At 42.6% G+C, this 21,815-nt stretch overlaps 1 protein-coding gene across 4 annotated transcripts in view; it reads right to left on the bottom strand.

The window, feature by feature from the left end:
• The window catches only part of Dnajc5b (DnaJ heat shock protein family (Hsp40) member C5 beta), a 99,416-nt gene that overhangs the window by 69,686 nt on the left and 7,915 nt on the right, over nucleotides 1-21,815 (bottom strand). Inside the window, exon 2 of one of the 4 annotated variants that reach the window (XM_021158368.1) lies at nucleotides 5,670-5,908. The exons of 2 other annotated variants lie outside the window; for them this stretch is intronic. The gene's annotated coding sequence lies outside the window, so the exon portion shown is untranslated. Of the gene's footprint in view, nucleotides 1-1,842; nucleotides 1,861-5,669; nucleotides 5,909-21,815 lie in introns of those variants that run through there. One more of the 4 variants, XM_021158371.2, reaches the window with a different exon arrangement.

Below are 21,815 nucleotides of genomic sequence, written 5' to 3'. Positions count from 1 at the left end.
ACTTCCTTAGTTAGAGTCACGCCAAGATATTTTATATTATTTGTGACTATTGAGAAGGGTGTTGTTTCCCTAATTTCTTTCTCATAGGCAATTCTTCAATGGAGGTTTCCTTCTCAAGTGACTCTAGGATGAGTCAAGTCAACAACTAAAGCTAATTAGGATATCATAGCTCCCATAAATTAATGGATAGTGCTAGAATACTTAAGAAAAAAAATCTACTCTCTCACTGTACAGCCCAAGCTGGTCTTGAACCAGCAGCTCTCTTACTAAGCCTCCTAAGGGTTGGGATTCCAAGCATACATTACCAGGCTTGGCTTCTAATGTACCACTTATCAGGGCTTAGAGATGTTTATTTCTGAACACTGTCTCCCTCACCAGTTGTGAGTGCTCCGGCTTGGGTACTTCTGTCACTGATCCAGAGGGAGGAAAAGAATTAAAGGTTGCTGAAGGTAATCTGCTAAACAGTTTATGGTCGTACCCATGTAAGGCAACCTGATTAGTTATGCAAGCCTGAAATGTGAACAAACTGTCTGCAGATGTTGCTGGCAAATATCAAACATGAAGGGGAAAAAAGCCAATAATAAAACCAGAATTTTGGATTAGAGATGAACCAGATTCTAGAGGAGTGATTCTGCTTGGGAGATGTGCTGTCTGAGCCTGAGCATTACAACCAAAACACAGGTCCTTTATGAAAACTGACTTGATGGCTCAAGAAAAGGAAGCATCCGTAGAAATTTTCAGGACTCCATCACAGTGAAGGTGAAGCCTGAGTTCTGACAATCCTGCCCTCTTTCTATACAACTTAGGTAAATTTAAGAGTCTTCAATCACTCTCTATTCTATTGATTGGGGGAGGTTTCAGTAGAACTCAGAGCTCAACCACACAGCTAGTCTCCGTAAGCTCCTTGCTCAGGAGAGCCAGCTCCACCTTCTGAGTGCTGGAATTACAGGCTGGTTGTCATGCCCACCTGGTTTTAAAGAGTTCTGGAGATCCACTCAGGCCTCATGCTTCTGCACAAGTGCTTTAACGGCTGAGCCATCTCTCCAGCCTAAGGATGCTCCTGATTATCTACTGAAGGGGACTTCTGGGTTTGAAAGCTAAAACATAAGGGAGGGCCTACTTCAAAATGGGACCCAGCACAGAGAGGATGGAGTCCACAACACACAGTGTCACTGATCCCCTACCCAACGAAGTATTTCTGGGCTCCTCTGGAGAAAGAAGCCAGACATCAGAGAGAGGTATCCTCAAATGCTTGTTAAGGATTTAAAGAGGACAAAGACCCAGATCCTAGAGACCACCTTACTGGGAGAAGCAGCCTCCAGCACATGTAGGCCTGAGTTTTTCCCCAGGAGAAGCAGAGGCAGAGGATTAGCAGAGAAGTTAGGCAACACTGTTGTCTGGTCAGAGAAGGATAAGTCTCCAATGACTCACTCTTACTTATTAAAGCATTTGCTATAGCCCTGGGGATGCTTGGAAATGCTTGGGACCATTGGATGCCAGAGAGGTGCATCACCTTAAAGGGCAGGAAGGATGGGGGTGGAAAGGGGCATCAAGTTGTAGTACACATATGTTAGATGTGATTAAGCAAAACATCAATGATAGAGTTATAAAGTAGGTGTGGTATCATAAAGCTAATGGAGACATTGAGAGTGAAGAGTAGACCTTCAAACCCCAAATTCTTCTTCAGGAAGGATTTGTGTGGGATGATAATGGATCCTATGGTTGTATATATTACACTGCCAAGCAAAGCAGTACATAACACAGTGAGGGCAGGTGTATCTCCACAGCTTGTGGGTTGAGGAACAGTGTAGTTGTATTGCTCGGTGAAACGTGATTACTCACTCTCATGTCTGTCTTCACTATTGGACTCTGCTCCCAGTCCTGGTTTGTGGACGCATTCTGACCAATAAGGCTGTTAAAGTTTGTGGCATGAAGGGAACAGAGAATAGGGAACCAGCATTTACAGAATATCTTCTGTGTGTCAGGGCATCTCTGTGTGTGTCATATCACTTGATCCTGGTATCAGCACTGAAGAATGTCCAAGAGGAAGCCTGCAGGAATTCAAACTGAGAGGTCAGGGCATGATGGATGTGGGAAGAGCTGCCTTGGATTTAAGTTATCCTAAGTAGATAAATGTTTCCTGGGCTTTTAAGACCATATGGAAACCCACAGATAACTGAATAATAAAACTGATGGAACCAGGTTCCCTTTGTGTTGTCTTTAAGAGTAATCAGTTGTTGTCTTGGTCTTACTTTCAGTTGCTGTGATGAAATAACTCTGACAAAAGCAACTTAGTGGAGAAAGGATTTGTTTTGTCTTGCAGTTTTTTTAGGGGTTCAGTCTCTCATGGCAAGGAAGACATGACAACAGGCAGGGAAAGTTGGCAGGAGCAGGCAACTGGCTAGTCACACTACAGCCATACTCAGAAAGTAGAAAGTGAACAGGAAGCAGGGCCAGTCTACAAACCCTCAAGGCCCACCACCAGGGATGCTCTACCTCCTACAGGTGCCACAGCCTTCCCAAACAGCACTGCCAGCTGGAGAGCAAGTGTTAATCTGGGTATGGGGGACATTTCTCATTCAAACTATAACAGACATAGACATGTACAGAAAGGCAGATACATAGGTGAAGGCTTGTTGTACCATCCACATATCATTAAGGGGAAGACCCAAAGAATTCAAGTCTCATTAGCCACATGATGATCTGAGGAAGAACCAAGGAAGGAATTCAAGTCTCATTGGCCACATGATGGCCTGGGGCTCTGAATCATTTGTTTCATCTCACTTCTTGCTCCTTACACACCTTTTGATTCTGATGTGGCTCCAAAGTGGGTCTTCTTTGAGGAACAGAATTCACAGTAAACAAATATATTGGCACCCCAGTGAGAAGTTGCCATTCTCTGAAGTCTGCCCACAGGGAGGGCATAGGTTAGTATGTTAATGTAAGTTACTTGATTCACAGGATAACTATCTCTCTCTTTAAAATAATAAACACCCAGAGTTCATGCATCATCATGGAAAATGGAGTTACAGGAAGTCAGCCCTTCAGCAATATCTGCTCTCTAGACACTGCCCAAATCAGCAGGTTAAACTCACAGTGGACAGTTTTTACTGTTTTAATCATAGTAAGTCAATAATTTGTATATTGTATATCAGTTAATGAAGCCGTTTAGAATGAGTTGGTAGCTTCCAAGTGGTCACAAGTGTGAATGCCTATGTCATTGTGCCAGGGTTTTTTGTTTGTTTGTTTGTTTTTGAGTGATAAAAGTGAGTCTAGTGAAACTAAACTGGTCATGTTTGCACTGGTGAGTGTTGAGTTTGGAACCACCTGATTCTAAAGCTAGTGTTCTTTTGTGTGTGGTGGTGGGTAAGATGCTTCACGACTCATAAAAGACCTTTACAGCCAGTAATTCATTCATTCATCATAAGAACTCTGAATGTGAGGACAGTGACCATGTGGCCTCACACTGTGCCTGACCAGGGCTATGAGTGCCTTGCAGCTGTATCCATGATAGCTGTCATGATAGGTTCACTGCTCAGCACATACAGTGAACCAGTTTGTTGACTAAGAGGGAGTTCTGAAAGGAAGATAGGAGAAGAAACATTAAGAAGCAGAAATTCATGAATCACATAAAGTTTTAGGAACTTCTGCCTGCAGACCAGTTTGTAAGTCTATTAAGTAGGAAAGAAGCTTTTCTGTACATCAAAACTCCATGAGGCATCTCCAAATAATTCAATGGCGGCTCTCAGGACTCTGGAAGACATACCCCTCCCATTCTGGAGGCCTTTTGGTCTTTGCTAAACTTGCCCCTGTCAGCTATGAAAAAGCCCTCTTCACCTTCCATCCCAAAGAGCCTGGTTCTCAATGCTTCCCCCTGCTGGCCAGTCCATGACAGGAGGTGAGTGTGTTAGATTTGGTTATCAGTATTACTTTACCAAGCATACCAGCATCTGTATCTGTGAGTAAATCATCCTAGTCATTAGCATTCTCACATTTTACAAGGGATGCCTAAGGTTTTGAGAGATCAATGTGCTTGCATACCGATTCAGCATAATTTCCACTGAGGGTAAGGCAGGCAAGCGATCCTGGCAGTATCTCCAGACACCACTGTAATATTATTTTCTCCTAAGGCGTCTGCCTTCAAAATTGTCCCTGGAGTGAAAAATAGAGATTGGCCTATCCCTAAGCCTTCCAGAGAAGTCTTGGAAACATCATCATGGCAAATGCCTGTCTCCGGCCCATGCTTCCACATTCCTCTTCCCAGTGCAAAAACCAAGGCAGATTTCACTGCTCAGTTTACTACATGGAAATCTATATCCAGGTAGACACGGTGATCCTTCACTTTATGGGTTTTTTCAAATCAGCATTTTCTTTAGAAATTTGTGTTATAATTTATCCTGCTAAGTTAAATCTAATAGTGTACTACTGCCTTATGCTATCAGTTGATCCATACTCACAGTGGATGGTGTGGAGTTTACTGCATTTTATGCCATCTTTGCTTTATGTACTAAAGATTTCTCCTTAGGCCTACAATGTCTCTCAATTAAGGTACTTTAAAATTCACGAGGCATTTGCACTGTATAGAACGTAATGAAGACTTGGCCAATGTGGTTGTTAGTTGGCTGGCTCTGAAAGGCGCAGGCAAACCATGAACTTTCTCCACGCGTAAGTAGCCACAGCATCTCTTGCTAGACTCAAACCAGACTCTTCATATATTATCTATGCAGGTGTCATTTAGTCTCAGAGTATTACATAGAAACCTAGAAACAGTAGCTAAGCTTGCCTATAAAAAAAAAATCTCTTCCTAAACCACCATAAATGAATAATGGGCCTATAACAATATTTAATCCTGTGTGTAAATTTAATCTTCATAAAGTATTTTCCCATACTTCTAAATTCTAATATTCCTATGCAAAATTCACATCCTTACAGTTACTCATTATCCTTCAGCTATATGCCGTCCAATGGGGGGAAATGTTGCCTTGCGAAGTCATCAAGTAGCTGACACTGGATCATGCAATACATAATACTTGACCTTCTGAGCTGAAGTTCACAGTAAACTGACTTTCCGGCTGCATTATAATTCTACTAGCATCATAACAACTTAGAGCAGTGACCACTGTTACCAAACTGCATGCCTGCTTCTGGACCATAGTTAGAACTGAAAGGAGGTTCAGCTATACTGGAGATGGATGCTGCATCACAATGAAACTAATATTCTAAATGTTCTAATCCCAGGTGTCTAAGGGTATCCTTACACGTCAAAATAAGATTTTCTTCTTAAAGCAGAAACTTCATCTATCACTACTATGTGAATTATGAAAAATAAAAAAAAAACAATCAAACTATGCCTTTCATAGCATGGTTCTTTCATAACTAGAAGAAATTAGTGTGGGCCAGGAGAATAGCTGGTACAACACAGAGAACACCCTACAGTGGCTGTTACTGAGGAAATGAGCAAGCTGTGCCATTTGTTGTGACATCTATTTCTTCATTTGAATTCAATTTGGTGGCACAAAACTTTCACAGTCTAAATAACACGCCATGACTTAAAAATAACCACTGTTCCTAGCATAATCATCACTTTGCTTCTTAATTGCATCAGTATTTATATAGACAGTAACCTGAAAATGGGGCAATTCTGCCGTGTTTCCAATATCTCAGGGTACCTGTTCCTATGACTCCAATTCTGTCCTCCGACGGGAAGAACTTGCTGTTTTCACCAAGTCTGGAAACAGATGTGCAGAGAGACAGAAGACGGAGGCAGCAAGGAACGGAGCTCTGCTCCATACCCGTCCTACTGTGGCAAGGCTAAGGGCCCCTCTTTTCCATCCTTCCTGCTGGGTTGCACAGGTCAGTGGAGTCAGGTTACTTTTCATTTGTTACTTTATCAGCCAATTGGTTATCCCTTTGGAAAACATAACAAAGGCCAAATAAAACATACATGACCATACAGTCTGCTATTACAGAGCATCGTGACACTAAACTACGCAGCCTCCACCCTTCATTAGCTGGTGCGTGGCTCAGCCCACTCAACCGTGGAACAGCCCTGTGCTTCCAACAGGATTTCTCTGCTTGCCTTACCTACTGAGTGGCTTCTTTCAGAGCTCAATGTCTTTTTCGGTGTAAGGTTGAGTTAAAATTACTGGGAAATAGTAAAGGGGTTTTTTAATGGTTTGTATATTGATACAATTCTCTCTCTAGCGTCACATAAGCCTTTTGTCAAGAGGCCCCCAGTTCACCCAGCTAACAATCGTTTACTCTCTAAGCAGCCACAAATGCTCACACAAGAAAGTCACATGAAAAAACAGCATACTGGTGACAGTCTCAGGTGGAGCCTATGCTGCTCGCAAACTTGGTTCCGGAGAGTTAAAGTGGAGTCGCCTCCCTAGCACAATGAAACCTAAAGCCATTCTGTAAACTCATTGCAGAACTCCTTCCTCCTCTAGAGGGCGTTTGTATTTTAACTACCAAAGAACAAAAGTCTCATTCATCCTCATTTCCAGTCAGAGTTTAGAAAGCATCTGTCACTCGGAAAAATAGGAGTGCGGGCACAACCCTAAAGAGACTTGAGAGCTAAATATTCAAACTCTAGTATCACTTCAGCCTAAAGATAGTCTCCTCTTAAAGAAATGAAAATAGTTGCTGTGTTAACAAGGTATAGATAGCTTTCAATAAAGAACTACAGCATGTGTTCCAAATTCAACTTAATAACAACATTTCAGTAAAATTTAGTATTTTTTCTCACTTTATTACTCTTCTTAAGTCACTAATATTTTGGTACTGCTTAAGTCATTAGCTTTAAAAGTGTATTGTAAAACTCTTGGGTGAAGTTGAAGTATAAGTGTGTTTAAACAACAAAGCATTTTTAAAAAAAAACAACAACAAAAATAATAGAACAAAATCAAAACCACGGGTTCTTATAGGCCTGTTTTTTCATACCAGTCACAGGACTGAGTGCTAGAAAGATAGTAAGTTTAAAAGAAGAAGGGGAAAAAGAACACAGGGATATTGTGTCTCAGAGGTACAGAAGAGGTTGAAGTCAAAAGCCATTCAGGGAAGAATGAAAGAAGGACCGCTGGAAGATGCTCCAGGTTCCTCTAACACAGTAAACAGGTCTGGCAGCACTTCCCTGAACAAAACACCCACAGAAAGGAACCACATGGGGCAGCCGCTGGTATATGTCAAACAGATGGGTGAGAATGCAGAAAGGCCCTGGGTGCTTAACCCTGGAGGAATAAAGGGGGCATCCTAGTGTATATTGGTATACATAAGATGCTGTCTATCACACACCTAGATATAGAAGGTTTCTGAATACACATCGCCAAAGGATCTACCCAGAGCTTGGGTGACTTTCTGGAAGGAAAGTATTTCAGATGGTATTAGTAAAAGAAGAACTGACAGACGGCTCAGAAGCAACTGACCTAAAATGCCCTAGACTATGTGGTGTGAGTGGTCACACTGGAGAAGCCAAAGTTCAGGTAAAGGGACCTTTTTCGAGGAGAAAGAGTGAGAGCCATGATGGTGTGAGGAGTGTGAGATGCTAATTGTGATTTGAACCAAAATGTGCCTTAGGGACACGTTTTGAATCCTTGATTCCCAGCTCTTAGTGCCACTGGGAGAATCTGGAAACTTCAGGAGGTAGGGAAAAATGGAAGTTACCACTATGAACAAACCTCTGAAAGTTATACCAAGATGTAGGCTTGGGGTTTCCCACCCACCCCCACCCTCCCACCCCCCATCACTGGAAATAACAACTCTGAGACTTAGTTATGGATAAATGCCTAGGTCATAAGCTTTGGCTCATTCCCCGACTAGCACATAACTTATATGACCCATTTATTTGAGTCTATGTATGCCACATACCTCTCCTCAGTTTCATACTTCGGTCTCCTCTGAGTCCTGGTGGTGACTCTCCCACTCTTGACTCTTTCCCAGAATTCCTATCTCTCTTGATGCTGAATGTCTCACCTTCTATTTCCTGCCCCAGCTATTAGGTAATCAGCTTTTCATTGGCAGGTGATGCTTCCACACAGTGCATAAGAGACTCTCTCTACATTCAATCCCTGGTTCTGTAACCTGAATCTATTTTTCATGCTATGAACAGGCTCTCTGTTATATTTTCTTGCTGCTATAGACTACACTGCTGCCCTGCTTTCCCCACTGATGGACTAAGATCATGAGCCAGAATGAACCCTTTCTCAGGTTGCCTTTGCTAAGTATTTTGGTCACTGTAATACAAAATGAACTAGTACACTAATCTTTTTCCTGTGTACCACTGAAGGAGAAACATATGGTTAGGATTATTTGAAGAAATAAGTAATAATTTAGCACAGAATTTGCCATGTCATCCATCAGACAAAGCCCTTCAACGTACAACTAAAACATCTATCTACACAGGAGTCTGAGGATATGTTGTGGATGTCCCTGGTGCTGTTTGTATTTTGATGTTAATTCCATTTTCCCAGGAGGGGTTGTCTGGATGGAGGAATGAGTCACACACTCAGGTGACTTTTTGTGAACCTTCATCTAGTGAACAAAGAAACCAATCACTGGACAAGTAGACGGGACTTCTGGGTTGGAGGGAGGAAGAGAAGAGGCAGGAGAGAGACAGGAGCTTTTGGACAGGGACAGGGGGAGGACAAGATGATCCCTGGTTTAGATGGCTTGCAAGATTTAGGTCTTCCACCGGAAGATTTATATTTAATATGGCTTACAAGATTAGGATTCTAGTTGTTGTGCCTAGAGACTGAGTTACCATTGATTCTGAACTAAGTTTCTGTAGTGTTTTCCTTCACGCAGAAGCTCAAATGGGTTCCAGAGAGAAAGGTAGGGCAGCAAAGTGTGGGTTTGCAAGAATTTTGAAACATGGGGTTGGCATGGTAGCAACCCGAATGTAGGAACTTAGCAAATTGGGTGGAGAGATTTTGGAGCTCTGAATCAGAGAATCTCCACAAGATGAGAACAGGCCGGCCAGCCCACTGCATCCTGCTGACCATAGCGTGAATTGCACCTTTTTTAAATAATACCTCCCACAAGTGTACATTGTTTTTGTGCAAAGGCTTCCTAACACCATGAATAAAGGCAATGTTGCTATCCCTGTTACAATTTATATCACCTCTATACGTCACTGCTATAGTTCAAATATGAAATATCCCTCACAGTCCCATGGGTTGAACCCATCATTCAGGTGGTTCTATTATTTTGAGAGATGACCTAGCTAGAAGAGATAGATCATTAAAGATGTAGCTTAGAAGGTCATGCATAAGCCCCAGTCCCTTTCCCTCTCTGTGAGATGAACAGACTCCTCCTCCACATATTACTACTTCCACAGTGCTCTGCCAAAGTACATGGAGTCAGAAAAGCATGGATGGAAATACCCAAGACCATGAGCCAGAATAAATCTTTCCCTCTTTAAGTTCTTTTGTCAGGTATTTTATCACAGAGATGACAAGTCCGACTAGGGACAACTGTTTACATATCGTCGTCGTCGTCGTCATTGTCATCTTCATTGGTTTGGATGTGGGGTTTCACTTGGTTTTGTCTATGATGCAGGTAATGGAATCCAGTATTTCAACATGCCAGGTAACTTCTTTATCACTGGACTACATATTTAGCCACATGACATAACTTGGAAGTTTCGTGGGAATCAACAATCTAGTCAGGCTTCATTATGTTAAGTGAATTTGGAAAGGAAAAGACAGGTCATTTCTTTGATTCTGTAAGATGAAGATGCTGTCAGCCACCACTGTGACAGTCTCTCAACTGTAACTGAGGAATGACTCTATAGAATCAAATGCTATATGGCACAGGAGAGTACACAGGCTAGTTCCTTATTTTGTAAGTTTTATGAGTTTATAAGTTTTTAAACTTTTTTTTCTTGGTAAGGTTATGTTCAAAGCCAACCAGCCTGGTTTCAAAGTTGAGTCTTATTGTCTCCCACCTGGAGAATTATATAAAATGGTGAATAACATTTTTATATAATTTTAAAGTTACAAGGGGCCTGAGATTTTAATTTGGGCAACTATAGAAATATGTAGAAAGTATAGAACCTTAGGAGGCTATAGGGAAAGAACTAAATTAAAGTGCTCAAGAATGGCTGGCAGTGAATCTCCATAGGTCAGGCCTATGGTCACTCAAACTAACCCAAAGCAAGATCCTGCAGTGTGGTTGGGCTAACGAGTTTCTCACGTGGTATAGGGAGCTGCCCAGTTGAGAGTTGCTGTTGACCCCACATCAGAGAGCAGAAGCAGAGAGCTCTTCAGCTCAGTAATGTGGAAAACACTTGCCAGCTGGGTGCCTGCCCTCTGCAAGAACTTTCCACAGCTCAGGTTTCTGAAGGAAACATTTGCTGAAGGTAACAGCATCCATGAGATTAAAAACAGAGTCAAATTAGGTTCCACAGGACTTATTCAAGCTCTAGTAACTGAGATAACATCCCCGTTGGCTTGCATTTACACATGCTGCTCTCTTTACTCATCTCCTGTGTAAAACACAGAACAGCACATGGGCTCTTTAATATTTCCCATGACTATTACAAAGTATCAATGTACAGAGTACAGACTCAAATAGCCCATTGCTTTCTGGGGCTAGTATGGGCTAATTAAGAAGGTGTGTGTGTGTGTGTGTGTGTGTGTGTGTGTGTGTGTGTGTGCTGATTCTTGTGGTTTTTATTTTTTTATTCTAGCTTGGTTTTTGTTTGTTTTATAAGGAGAGAGAGGGGGGGCACGGGATTGGGTGGGTGAGGAAGTTGGGGGGTCTGGGAGGAGTTGGGAGAGGGGAAACTGATCAGAATATATTGTATAAAATCTTTTTCAAAGCAATAATGCCAGGTGTAGTAGTGGCGCATGCCTTTAATCCCCACACTCAGGAAGCAGAGGCAGGAGGACCCCTGATGGTCTAAGACCAGCCTGGTCTAAATAGTGAATTTCAGGGACAACCAAGGCTGCTATGTAGAGAGATCCTGACTCAAACACAGAAGTGACAAAATAGAAGGAGGAAGAGGAGCAAGGGGAGGGGGGAGAAGAGAGGGAGGAGGAGGAGCATCAGAAGGAAGGGAGGTTATTCTTTTCCTCCCTCCCCAAATCAGAACCTCGTGTACTGGAGGTGCTCTAAGAGGTTAGACATGCAATCCTGACAGGTTTTATCTCAGGCTTCTAACTCATCGCTACATTGAGTGATTTATACAAATGGAAACTGCTTCCTGTTCTATCATGTAAGGCACTTTGCCCAAAGCTTGGTGAGTCAACGATGGTGGCCCCGAGGCTGCTGGTGGTGATAGGACACGGTGACATGGGTGATGCCGATGCTAGAGGTTGGAATAGCTGACTCTGGTGCAACTATCTCACGTAAGTCCTAAAACCATGTAAGTAGTAAAACAAAGAGAGAGTTTCTCTGTTTTAAAACTCAGTAGATAGGCCTTATTGCCTTCATGATCACACAGACAAGAGTTGAGTGTGTCCCTGTGGTGGCCTGAACACCGTTGCAGAATGAGTCGTGAGAACTCAGGTGGTTTTGTTTCTATTATTGTTACATCTATTTGTATACTTTGTGGCAGGACATTCATGTGCATGATGGGAATGTGGAGGTCAGAGAACAATATTGGAGAATAGGTTCTCTTCTTCCACCATGGGGATGTGTGTGTCCAGGGATAGACTCAAGGTACCTTTACCTGCTGAGCCATCTTGCCAGCCTAAGCTTAGAAGAGACTCTACCAGCTCAGTGTTTAATAACCCTCAATATCTTATCAACTTCCCCATGCCTCACACTTGGTGCCCTGAGCTCCTCTCAATGAAAACACTAAGTTCTCCTTCACCATCATCCTTCCTGCACCTGACATTCCCATCCTAGTTTTTTTTTTTTTTTTTTTCATCTGCTGGCCCAAAGTTTGCCCCTGGGTTATCAATCTTGACTGGCTCAGAACGGATCCCCATTCCATACATGGGATTCCCTTTCTATGTTATAATTTATACTAAATAAAGCATGCTTATAGTACTTTTAAAAAGAAAGTATTCGGGCTGGAGAGATGGCTCAGTGGTTAAGAACACTGACTGCTCTGCCAGAGGTCCTGAGTTCAATTCCCAGCAACCACATGGTGGCTCACAGCCATCTGTAATGGGATCCAATGCACTTTTCTAGTGTGTGTCTGAAGACAGCTGCAGTGCACTCATATAAATAAAAAAGTTAATAAATCTTTAAGGAAGGAAGGAAGAAAGAAAGAAAGAAAGGAAGGAAGGAAGGAAGGAAGGAAGGAAGGAAGGAAGAAAGGAAGGAAGGAAGAAAGGAAGAAAGGAAGGAAGGAAGAAAGGAAGAAAGGAAGGAAGGAAGAAAGGAAGAAAGAAAGAAAGTATTTATTGAGTCATTTTATACTATAAAGAAGATCAAGATGGGTGCAGCTACAGGTAGGAGACAGCCTGGATGAGACAAAGTTCTAACTCATTAAAGAGCTTTGCTTCAAGAGTGTATAACTGCAGGGGGAATTGGGGCTTGCTGTTTCCTTTCATACCAACCCATGACCCATGTCTGAGGGAAGCTCAAGAAAGCTAGAAGTAATGGTTTTAAACATGGAACTACTAATGAGGCCCACCTTACTTAAGTAAATCTCTAATCTGAGAACCATGTGACTGAGAAAATATTGACGGAGTCTTGTTACCTGCCTGGAAATACAATATATATTTCACATGTGTGAAATTTAAACACCGAGTTGCTTACTTATGATAAGAAATTACTGTAATAAACCAAGGAAGTTTGAGCCCAACAGATGTCCTTCTTTGACAGAGTATCGGTAAACAGAACCTTGGCCAGTGACTCCACAGGCCGCCCTTGTCTCCGGTTCAGATAAGCTCAAGTGACCCGCTCAGCACAAAATTCTCTTTTAATAGGACATCAGTTATAAAGATTGTTCTGCACATTCTTGTGTGAATGCAGTCAGGCAGCCTACAAAAGAACGAGCACATGGAACCGAGATACAGTATGTGTGGTGATGGCGTCGGAGGATGCCCCCTTTCGAATGGAGCTTTAACTGGGTAACAGACGTGTCCTGGAAAGAGAAGGAGATGCTAGAGATAAACCTCACATAAGCCACACTTGGCACCTCCCTAAATGCTTTCTTTTCACGAGTCACAGACATTTTAGGATCCCCTGTCCATTTAAGAAAGAGATCTGGTTACTTGTGGTCACGTGATTTTTCCCAAAGAAAAACATCAATCATGAAAGGTTAAAAGCTGGGCTTGAGTGCTCAGCTATGAAGCTGCATTTATATATTCTTGTTAAATTTGAAGAAGCTGAGCTGGACACATTAGCTTTAAGTGACAACGTGTGTCCCTTCTTCGAGTACACATCTGCATCCCCATGTCTATGGTCACTGGGGAGGCTGAGTGGCTCTGTCTGTCTGTCTCCTGGCCCACTATGCTAGTACACCAGAGACTGCATAAATCTCGAGGGTCCCCAGTGGATCTTTGCAAGAACAGCTCACAGAATGGGTAGTCAGAATTGAGTTGCAAGCAGCTAGTGGCTACAATCCATCTTCCAGGTCTGGCCTGCAGATCTTAGTCTTACTAAGTGTCAACTGGAGGTGCCTGGAACTGTGCATCCACAGCTGAGCAGACTCTCCCAGTGATGGGAGTAGAAAGGCCCCTTTCAGAACACGGTGGGTAACATTTTGCAGATTCCTCAACACTGACACCCTTAGGTCCCAGACATGCAGGATCAGATGGGCCCCTGTGCTGGTGCTGTCTCCTCAGCCGAACACTCTGCCTGCCATCCACAAGTTCTTATACTGTATATCTCCTGGAAAGCAGTCCCACTGACACTCATCACCATTGAGCTACATGCTACCCACTTACAGCCCTGCTCCTCATCCTTTCAGACTCTTGGAAGCGTTACAAGGTTTTCTGGATTGTTCCATATCACAAACACAGACTGTCCAGCTGTCCCTATCACCACAACTCCACAGATATGAGAGCCACAAAACAGTCCCTCAGCTTTTCTCCCACTGCCTCCCCACCAGATCTTACTTTTAGATACTACATTACAACCAAGCCAAGTCAGCATGAAGGACTAGCTTCCAGAGGTAAAAACCTGGACCCATAGACAAGGTAGCTCTCGTGTGTGACTAGGAATTGACAAGTATAATGTCCTGGCTAGTTAGTTCAATGTCAACTTGACACACACAGAGTCGTCTGAAATTGAGAAAACACCTCTATGAGATCCAGCTGTAAAGCATTTTCTTAATCTTAAGTGATAGCGGAGGGACCCAGACCATGGTCAGCGAGTGGTGTCATGCCTGGGCTAGTGGTCCTGAGTTCTATAAGAAAGCAGGCTGAGCAAGCCATGAGAAGCAAGTCAGTAAGCAGCACCCCTCCATGGCCTCTGCATCTTCTCCCTCCAGGACACTGCTCTGAGTTCCTGTCCTGACTTCATTCAGTAGCAAACAGTACTGTGGAAGAGTAAGCTGAATAAACCCTCTCCTCCCCAGTTGTTTCAGTCATGGTGTTTAACCCTAACTAAGATATAGAAGGGTGAGTACCAAGCACTTATCTCGATGCCTCTCTGCCCCAGGCTCCTGAGGCCCCTGTGCATGCATGTCTTTAAAAGGTCTTTTCTGAAACTTTCTTAAAAACTCAACCAGGATATCAAATACAGTTCAGTCCTAACACAAAGCTAACTTGTCATTCTATATGGCTGTGCTGCCCTCTAGTGTTCAAAAACAGAGTAACCGTAAGCAGTCATTTTCAACTTCAAATATTTCTCACACCGAATCACCGGTTTCCCATACCCTGCAATCACAATGGTGATTCTATGTGTACTGGCTAGGTTATAATTTTAAATCTCGTGTGTGTTTTTGGACATCCCTTCCTCTCTAGCTCTTCTGGATACATTGCCCTGACCCTTGGTATCCCTGCGACCTACAGATTCTCATCCTGGCACAGCCTCAGTCTGGTTCTTCATCTTCCCACATAACCTTGGCATAGATCTCACTCTCTGCATACCATTTATTAGGCTAGGGGCCTTTCTGACCTCGTGTCCCTCTCATTCACCACTTTCATCCTCCTACAGTCCCTTATCCTGCACAGGTCCTTCACGTCTTCAGTCTTGTCAGCAAGCTCCAGCCTGGCACACACTCACCGTTGACCTGTCCTGCCAGCCACCTCCCTTCTAAATATGCCATTGTATTTATGACTCACTAACATGTCTGAACTCCCCAAATCTGTCAGTTGTGCTCCTTTCTCCAACCTCCTTCCTATTCATCTAAGACTGTCAGACTAAGTCTAGCTAGCTATGCCTTTGTCAACATCCCTAACTCTTCAAAGCTCTTCACACTTGGCTGTGTGTCTCCCAGTGGAGTACAGTGTTACCCACAGGAACTGGTGAGCTATTCCTAGAAAGCACTCACGTTCCTGTTGATTCAATGGAGACTTGCACCAATCGACTGGTCTCCTCATCATCCCCACCTTGCTTCTAGCAAAAGACACCAGCTCTCAACTTGGGGGAGAAATGGTGTTCTATTGTCAACAAAGCACTTTCTTGTGGATATATTTGATGCATGCAACAACTGAGACAAAGTCTTACAAGCCAACAAGCCAGGCCCACAACACTGTCATAAAGAAACCACAGTTATTAACAGAACCTGGGTAGGAACATGCATCCTAACTCTGAGAACCCCTGTCATGTATGAAGTAGGTTCTCTGTCCACAGGCTCTAGGGAGCCCTTGGTCACCACCTCTGGAGAGTGCTACTTCTATACAGAGCGTCCACCGTTGGCAAAGCACCTACAGTTCATTTATTCCAGGCTAAAAGAAGAAGTGGAAAAGCCTTGAAAGCAAGATACTTCTTCTAATTTGAGAATTGTTAGTACTGAGGGCTGTGTTTCCTTGTGTGCCGATTGGTCTGCCATCTTCAGAAGCCTTGCCTGAGATTGTTCACCTTCAATAATATGGGTCACAGCTTTGGAACCAGTACCACATGGAAAGTCAGACCAAGTTCTTCTGGAACGCAGGCATGTGAGTACAGGTTGTGACAGTGGGGTGGAGAATTCACTGACCTAAGTGCAGTACACTTAAACCATGAGCTGATCTTCTCTGAATACATGATATTCACAGAAGTAGCTAAGGCCACTTCTACTGGGAATAGAGGACCTAACTGAGTCACTTAGCAGGTGATAGGACTCACAGCCCTTTCTTGGGCCTTCCACCGAAGCATGATGACCATGCAGCCCTGCTTTAGTCAGTAAAGTGTGTCCTCCTCTGTCCCCATTTTTCTTCTAATCTTTCTTTGCACTGCACCTATGCTGCTGTCCATGATGCTGATCTTCAACAGAGGCCTTCCCACAGATGCTGCCCCAGATGTGACCTGCTCTGTGATCTGTGCACACTGGATGGGGGCAGGAGGGTCCCCTCACTCCATGCCCTCAGAGCCGATATCTACAGGCTACACTAGAAGACCTGGCCTGGGAGATGTAGCTTGTATGTGACCATGGATAAGGAACTCATTCTCTTCAGTCTCAGTGCTTCTCTCTGGAAAAATTAGGTGCTTGCTGTTGTCGAAATCAATTCAACAGCACTGTCGGGACTAAGTATATTATCATAATGAATGAAACTCCAGGAGCAACCAGAGAGGGCTTATAAGGGTCCAGGACAAAGGAATCTGTGTGTATAAGATAGATTTAGGCACTTGGAGTTAAGCGTGTTACTAAACAGTGTTTTCTTAAAGTGTAGAGCAGGAGGGGAATGGGCAAAGGAGAACGACAGCACTGTTGAACAAGCACCATCTCCATAGAGGAAGGCCCAACCCATGCTGAGTGAATCAGCAGGCAGCATGCACCTATGGCATGATTGATGTGTGAACATTTTAAGCTGTTCATAAAAAATTTGGGGGAGGAATGGAACAGGATTGGACTGGCCCATGGGGACAGTTTTGAAGAGATGTTTCAGAATCCTTACCCATTCCAGCCTGTGGCAGGCCTGGAATGCTGCCCCTCTACAGCCAAGTGGGCAGTGGGGGGAGCACAGAGCTGTGATAAGCCCTAAAGAGTGAACATCTGAAGCACAAGGGTATGGCTTTCAGTAAACAGTAACTACTAATGTTCCATGGAGCCCTTGCAAAGCAAAGGAGAGGGGGGGGCCTTCGAGTACCGGCATGCTGCCCAAGTCCAGCATGTTCACACATGAAGACAGGACAGTGCGTTCCCTGAGCTTTGAGCAATAGCTAATGCCTTCAGTGCTTTCTTCCTAGGGAGGGAGCAACTCTGAGACACTTGGGAAACTGCCCACACCCAGCTAAGGCATGTAAGAGGGTTGGGATCCCAGCTCTCTTTTCACAAGTTAAGCTACTTAGATAAACTTACTCAACTCTCTGGACTTCTTTCTGCATTTCTAAAATATACAAATGTGGTACAGTCAAAAAAGTGTTTATCAGATGGAGACTGGATGACTTTCCACTTAGGATCATTGTTTCAATTAATTGTTCTTTGGTGGAATGGCTAATTCTATGTGCCAACTTGCCTGGCTACAGGGTACCTAGATATTTGTTCTAACATTACTCTTTTTGTGTGAATGTGTTTAGGATAAAGTTAGTATTTCAATCAGTAGACCCCCCCAAAAAGCACCTGCCACTCATCTTCAGCTAGAGACTTATAGAGATCAAAAACTTACCCTCCCTGAGATTAGAGTGCATAACCCTCTCATCTCCTGAAAGACAGCTCGTTGCAGAGACAGCTGCTTTCCAGTTTTCCTTGAGTCTCAGGACTGCTCACTCTGGATCCTAGGATTTGTTACCTTCCAAATCATAAAATCAACACCTTATTTTATAAATATATCCTATTGGTTCTGTTTCTCTGTGGAAACCCAAATATAGTATGCACTAAACAGTGATTTCTTAAAAGTGTTAACATTAAAGAAAGTAACATCTGCTTGTAAAGGCATTTGAAATTCTGTTTCTAAGAAGCAGAGAAAATAACCATAATGTGCTGTTCAGTGGGTAGACCTGATTTTCTAAACCCAAAATGTACAGCAAGGATTAGGGAAGGGAGACTTGATGCTTTGAGTAAGACATTTTAGATTTCTATTATTCATTTCCTCTTCTTTGTATAGTTCTCTGAATTTTACGTATTGCATTATTTGTGCTATGGTTTTACAGTGCATTTGCTAAGAGGAAATCACTGAAAAGCAAACCTGGTTGTGCTAGAGTCAAGAAACTACTGTCTGCCTCTGCTGCAGTGGATACAGATAGTGAGGGGGCTCTTACAAGCTTGGGCCCAAGAAGGCGGTCACAAAATCCCAGAGGCGGTCACAAAAATCCCAGAGGCACAGAAGGGGAGGCAAGAGGGTGTGCAGACAGTCCCATCTCCCCATTTGTAGGGCTCACACACAGAACAGCATGGGCCAACAAGCAGCGGCAGTTCAAGGAAGAGCAACTGCATCCTTAACATCAGTGAGGAGATGCTCTGTATCTCGAGGATAGAAGGATGCCTTTAAGGCTTTGTGAGGAAGGAATAGAAGGAATAGGACCTGGGGCTCCAGCTGGTGCTATCTCTTCCTGTCTGTCCAGCTGGCGTGACTTTGACAAGAAAGGATGATGTAGGAAATGGACTGCCAATGAGGTTAAAGAATGCTACTGCTTACTGATTTCCTAGTGTTGGCTTTGGTTCCCAAAACACAGACGCTGCAAGGAGCATTAAGAAGTCTACAAAGATTATTAGATGACTGGGACAGCCAAAGATTAATTTTCCAGTGAAGACCCAACTGAAATATGAGCTAGAGTAGAAAGAAAGTGGTCCATTGCAACTTAGAGTATGAAAGAAGACAGGGGTTATGTGTCAACATTTTCCAGGAAAAGGCAGCAAGACTGTTATGAACAATATAATTTAAGCAGTTATTTATCCACCAAGGTGTAATAGATTCCAGGGTGTCTTGGATGCTGATAGATAATGTTTAGCATCTGTATTATCAGATGGAGGCTTTAAAAATCAAGGTATCTTAGATCTTCATTAGCATTGTTAACATTTTTATCTCTGAAAAGGAAGTAAAATTTTTGTTTCTCTGGAGTTTGATTCTGACTTACAAAGAACTAGTCATTGATTGCCTGATTGCTGGAGTGGGGTTGGGGGTGGGTTGGTGGGCTGTGACAGTTTTTAACTTATAATTAAGCCCCTGGTGTAACTGAATACATACAGGAATTTTTGGAGATTATCACATATTTGGAAGAAAAAAATGATTTCTTTTAAGAAGTACTTGGATCTAAAACAAGTTTATATTACAGTGATAGGTGATTCAAGAAGAGCTCTAAGCTCATGTGACTGCAGACGACCCCTTCTTGTGATTAACAATGTGAAAATGGTGGAAAGAGAGTACTAGTGACAGAAAGTGGTTTGAAGCTCTGGGCCTTTCAGCAGCTGAAAGCTATACAAAAAGTAAGGACTAGAGGACTTATAAAAACCATACTTTACTTACATGTTCATGCATAAGTAAATGTAGATATGTTCATTGTAGATATTACGTATAAAGCAGATCTTATAAACTAATATAAAAATAGTACAATAGAAATATATTCGTGGTTTTTAAAAATCAAATCACTGAGTCTAAACATAGAAGCCCATCTAGATCAGAAGGTACCAGACTTCAAGAGCCTTGCTGAAGGCAGGTACCAGAACCATTCTCACGGACAAGAGCTGGACTCATTCAGGACAACAGGAAGGTCTGAAGGTCTTGCTCATGGAGAACCAAGAGCTTCAGAGATGGACATATAATACTGCATGGTATTGTGCTTGCCTCAAGGACAATAGAAAGTAACATTACTGCAAACATACTCAGAAAAATAAGGAGCGTGGTCACATCAGTGACTGTGGAGGCATCACCCAGTGCTTGGGAAATGCGCAAATGCCACTTCCAGTCCTAGTGCATGGAGCCTATAGCCTTAGTTGGGATAGATGAACTGGGGCCCTCACTCCAATTCAGAATATACTGCATTGTTGCTCACAAAATAGTCCCTTTGGATTCATGTCAGTATCTTTTTAAAAATATATTTATCTTGTGTTTAAATTATTTTGAAATTATGATTGCAAAATTTCTTCCTTTTCCTTTCTCCAAGCCTTCCATATACCTTTCCTTGCTCTCTTGTTAATCCATGGCTTCTATTTCTTTTACACACACACACACACACACACACACACACACACACAATGCATCCATATAACCTGCTCAGTCCATATAATGTTACCTGATAGTATATCTCAGGGCTTACCACTGGTATTGGATAACCATTGGAGGCCCTTTCATGGAGAAGACCATCTCTCCCTCTCTTGAAATTTCCCAAATGCCTGTAACTGTTTCTCTAGGACTGAGGCCCTGACATTTTCCCCCTTCCATATCAGTATGTCCACTAGTATATTTTAATGTGTATATGTATCTTCCTGCATGTATGTGCACCCTATGTGTGTGTGTGTGTGTGCGCGCACGCCCACAGAAATCAGAATAGGCCATTGGATCCCTTGAAACTGAGGATAAGGATGGTTGTGAACCAGTGTGTACATGCTAGTAACTGAACCTGGGTCTTCTGAAAAGGCAGCAAGTCCTTATAATCACTGCACCATCTCTTTAGCCCCATGCAGTCAATATCTTACTACATACCACTGCTATTCCGTTTTGACATCTCAAGGTTGCTCCTCAAATTTACATTTTAATTCTTCTGTTTTCTCACCTTTATAGATTAGAAAGAGAAGCTAGACACAAAGAATCACATAGTATAATGATGCTTAATGATTTCTACGCAAGGTGTGCTTTCCTCCTACAAGAAACTGAAGATATATGCAGCAACAAAGATTGCAAAAACATCATGTGTGAGGGGGAAAAAGAGAAAGTATACTTTATTTTATTATACATAAGGAATTGCACAACACTCATCTATATATAAATATATGTATATATATAAATATATGTGTATATATATATATCCAAGTATATGGGTGGGGAAAAGCTGACCTAGACAAGTTAAATGATGACTGACCATTAAAAGCCCAGATAATCAAATAGAAGAATATTCAGAACAGATTTGCTGGGGTGATGGAAATGTTTTATGTCTTAATTAGGATAGCAGCTACCAGAGTACTTAAATTAAGACATACATCTGTAAACATCTAAAATAAATGTTATTTTACATGATTGTATACTTCAGTAAAAAAAATGAACATATGGAAGAATTCGTTTTTTAAAAACTGATCATAGAAGAGTGTACATTATTAGTCTCACATGAAAGAAAACTGATCTCTCTTATATGCATAAGAGCAGCACATGGAGAGCATGAGTGTAATCATATGCTCAGACACATTTGTGTGTGTGTAGACATTTCTGGAGCCTGTATAAAATGGGAAGTTGCATTGGGACATGGAGAGGGAGGAGCGGATTGGTTTTCATTACAATAATATTGCATGAAAATAAAACTAAGTGCACAGACTTTTCAACAAAATCATATAGCTGTTTTTTCATGTGCCAGAACTCCATAGCTGTGACAGGCCCACTGCTGTAAGCCCTGTGCATTGTCAGCAGTAAGCACCCCACCTCAACAGCCATGACCAGCCTCTCCAGTTGACCCTCCATGACACTTCCAGTGTTTGCTTTTGCAATTGAAGTTGTGTAGCATATAGTATGATGGCACAGACCTCTAATTCCAGTACTTGGAAAGCTGAAACAGGAGGACAGCTGTGATTTAGAGGCCAATCTTTGCTACACAGCAAGAGTGTGTCTCAAAAAAAGGCATTTTTTCACAAAAGTGTAGGTATGACTAAGCGAGAGAGGAGGGAGGGGAGGGGAGGGGAGGGGAGG

This window comes from Mus caroli, chromosome 3 (assembly GCF_900094665.2).
Source record: "Mus caroli chromosome 3, CAROLI_EIJ_v1.1, whole genome shotgun sequence".
Lineage (NCBI taxonomy): Eukaryota > Metazoa > Chordata > Mammalia > Rodentia > Muridae > Mus > Mus caroli.
The sequence above is the reverse complement of the archived record's forward strand: the minus strand, read 5'-3'. Positions and strand labels throughout refer to the sequence as shown.